Genomic DNA, 4,356 nt, shown 5'->3' with positions numbered 1-4,356 from the left:
ACGACACATTCGCTTGGAATCGTCGTCCTGAGCGGATGCTTAATTTTATTGATCCAAATATAATAATTATTCATTAAATGTCTTAAAGTATTCCTTATTTTTGTTAACTATTGATAAGAGTTTTCACAATATAATTTTTATAAATATTCGGGACTTTGATTTTTATACCTACATTTTTATTTTTTAATCAAGAGGCGCATAAATATTCCCCAACTTTCACTTTAGGGACTATAATTAAATTAAGTAACAGGTCAAGGGGAGGGGGCATGATGTTTTTTAAAACGATTTTTTACTTCATTTATGTACGTAATTTTTGAAAATTCGAAAATGAAACACATAACTCAGTAATTATACACAAATTTAATATGAATTAACTTTACGCACCAAAGAAACCCAGTGAGTGAAAAAATAACCTAGCCTTGTTAAAAAATCATTACTGTTTAATGTTTTTTCAAGATTCGTATTTTTAGTTGCAAATTCATATCTTTTGTTGAAAGCTTAACTATTTTGTTGAAAACTCATCCTTTTTAATTGAAAATTCAATTGCTTGGGTAAAAATTCAACTAGATTGTTGCCTTTTTTTAAATTAAGATTTTTTTTTAATTCAAAGTTTTTAGTTGATAATTAAATTGTTGGTGAAAGAGAACATTTTAATTGTAAATGAGATTTAAATAATGAGGAATAATGATATTTTTGAGCTACTAAACTATAGAATTTGTAAACTCTCCCATTTATGTCTTAGCTTAAAAGATATCTAGAGGGTTTAGAAGCTGTAAAAGTAATTAAGATTTGAAAATATTTCAAAAAATTTGTAAACTAATGTAGATCTTTGAAAAATTTGAAAAAAAAACTTTACAAGTTTTATAAGAATTTGAATTATTTTCTATTTCTAAAAATTAATCTTAACAAAAGATTGCAGAGGCTTTTGAAAAATTTAAAATGATTTTCTCAATTTGAGGAAAAAATTGTAGAAGATTTTAAAGCAAAATTGTTTAACTTGGAAAAATTACAAAATTAAAAAAATCAAGTAAGTTTAAGATATATTTAAAATTTTTGGAAACATTTCCATAAATCTAAATTTCAAAATAGTTTTTGAAAGATTCCGAAAAAAATTGATAAACTTTTTAAAAATTTTGCTCGAAATTTTGGAAAGATTAAAAAAAAAAGGAAAACAGTTTTCTTCCATTTCTAGACAAATTTAAAATGTTTTTTATTTTTAATATCAAATTTCAAAAGAATATTTTTAAATGTTTCCGAAATCAGCAAAGAAGAATCTGGAAGATTGTAACGTAATTTTTTTACTTTGCAAATTTTTTTTTATTTTATGAAAAATTGGTATCATTTAAAAATATATTTGGAAGGTTTGGAAGTTTTGCCAAGATATAAAAATAATATTCAATTTAAAAAAAATTAAATAAATTAATCACACAATTTAGATTTTTAAAGATTTCGAAGACATTTTTGGAAACTATTAAAGAATTTTAAAATGTTTCAAGAAAGTAACAAATGTTCCTTTATATTCATAGTGAAATTTGAGATGATTTTTTATTTAAAAAAATTAATTTGTCACTTTTTCAATATTGAACAAATATAGGAAGAATCCCGAACATTTTAAGAATAGTTTGATTAATTTAAAAACATATATTTAGAATTTTTAGACATTCTTAAGGTGTTAACAATATTTTAAAACATACAATGTTTTCTTAAAATTTATTAAATAATTTTAAATTTTTATTTTTTTCAACTCCATGAAGATTACAAAATAACATTATTAATAATAAATCATAAAAATGTTAGAAAATTATTTTTTTTAGTAAAGTTTTTTAAAACCTAAATTCTAGTTGAAATTAAATTCTGAGACTGGAGAACAAGAAAAAAAACTATTATCAGTTTGTTTTTAAAGTAATAATGATATATTTTTATAAGATTTTTGAGAAAATTAAAAACAGATTGTTTGAGATTAAACATGTATCAGAAAGAATCAAGAAGATTTTAAAGGATTTTTTTTTATTATATAGGATTTTACAAAATATTAGACAAAATTCGAGCCGTTTTAAAAGATGTTAAGGACCTCTAGAAGTCTGGAAGAATTTAAGAAATATTTAATATATATTCTGAAATTTGTACAAGGTTTTAAATATTTATAATCTTTAAAAAACTTTTTCTTCAAATTTTTACAAATTATTAAAAATGTAAAAAATTTGCTTATAATTTTCTAAATTTACCCAGGAATGTTAACAAATTTTTTTGTTCTTTTTAAACAATCAGAAATTCCTTTAAAGCTTCAAAATTTCATTTTTGAAATCTTTAAAAAGCTATATTTAAAAAATCTTTAAAAGTTTGAAATTATTTTGTAATCTCTTCAATTATACTTTAATACTTTTTAAATACTTTTTTAAATCTTACATAATTAAAATATTTTGCTCTAAAATTGTCTGCCCTCTTTTTATAAATTTTAGGAAATCGTTTGATATGTTTAAAACCCTTTTTAATTTGATCTTAAAGTTAATTTTTCAAAATAAAAAATCAACAAAATTAAAAAAATTGCCTTAAAATCTTTCAGATTCTTCTTTGACAATTTTTTTATTTTCTTGAAAACAGAAACTACAAAATTCTTCAAACATTTTTACAAGTTTGAATTATTTTTAACTCGTTTCAAAATTTCTGAATATCTCTTAAGCTTATTCAAGTTTTTTTCTAAAATTATTTAATATGGAATAATCACAAAATTCTGTTTTAAAATCTTTTACAATGTTTTTAAAAATGTTAGGAAGTGGTTCAAAATATGTATTTGTAATCCTTTTCAATTATATATACAAAGTTGATGATGCAGAAAATTCATAAATTAAAAATCGTAATAAAACACGAACGCCCCCTCCCATTTTAATCTTACGTAATCTGTCAACGCTCTCTCAGAAATGTATGTCACATCTTATTGGAAGATAAAAAAACATCTGTTACTTTTACACTTTTACTAACTTAAAGCAATTTAATATCTAATATCAGAATTTTAAGTTTTGAGATTTAATTATTAATATTAACTTCACAATTCTTTTAATATATTTAGAAAAATTAAATCGAAAGAATGAGAAATTGATAGTTATGAAAAAAATTATAAATGTTATAAATTTGGCGGAAAATTTTAAATAAAAGCCTTCTACTGAACCCAGCAGATTACTTCCCTTAGGAAATCGGGGTACTTCTATTAAATTAAAAAATTAATTTGAAAAATGACGGAGCATTAAATTATGTTTATTTGGATTAAAATATTGATTAGACTGCAAAAAGTTTAAAACAAATTTGGAGTATTTCGTGAGATGTATCTTTTTTGTAATAACTAATTTTTCGATTAAAATCATCAATTTCGAAAAAAACATCGATTAAAGAAATGAAAAATTTAGAGCTAGAATAGAAAACTATTTTTATTTATCGCAAGCAATTTTGTCCAAAAATTCCAAAAGATTAAAAATACTCTTTTTATTATTTACTTTTACTTATATTATGAAAATTCAATTCAAATATTTATGTTTGCACAGTTAAAATAAATATTTTAATGCACATACTGTCATAATTTTACGTGCAATATTTGAAACGGTTTTAAATCAAATCTTCTGAAAATTCTTACACCAATAAAGTAATGCTTCATTCACAAATTGGGAGCACCTACTTTCAAACAAAATAATTAGAAAATTCCCGAATAATCAAATTCGCGAATAATAAAATTGCCGAAAAATAAAAATACCGATTTGGAAAATTCCTAAATAATAAAATACACGAAAAATAAAATTACCGAAAAATAAAAATACCGAATTGAAAAATTTCTGAATAATAAAATTTACGACAGTTTATAATATTACCGAATTTGGAAATTCCCGAATATTAAAGTTCCCGACAATTTATAATATTACCGAATTGGAAAATTCCCGAATAATAAAATTCCCGACAGAAAATTACCGATTTATAAAATATCCGAATTAGAAAATTCTCGAATTGTAAAATTCCCGAATTTTAACAATTAGAATTTTTTATAAATATATTTTATTGATTAAAAATACGACAATAAAATATTAGTTTCAAAAATTATTTTTAACACTTGAAATTTCGAAGCTTTTTTTTTGAATTAACAATAGCAATAATTTTAAATAAAATATTTTTAAGTAACGCATGTTTTTTTAATGTTTATAGTATTTGAAAATATATAAAAATTTATATTTCAAGTCTGTTTGAAAAACGTCATAAGGTAGGTAGAAAATTTAACGAGAATTTTGTTTCACGCTTTTTTTGAAAATGTGCATAGAATTTGAAAAAATACAAAAAGCGTCAGCAAAGATTGAATTCTAAATTAATATATATATA

The sequence above is a fragment of the Belonocnema kinseyi genome, chromosome 1, assembly GCF_010883055.1.
Source record: "Belonocnema kinseyi isolate 2016_QV_RU_SX_M_011 chromosome 1, B_treatae_v1, whole genome shotgun sequence".
NCBI lineage: Eukaryota > Metazoa > Arthropoda > Insecta > Hymenoptera > Cynipidae > Belonocnema > Belonocnema kinseyi.
Note: the sequence above shows the minus strand (reverse complement) of the source record.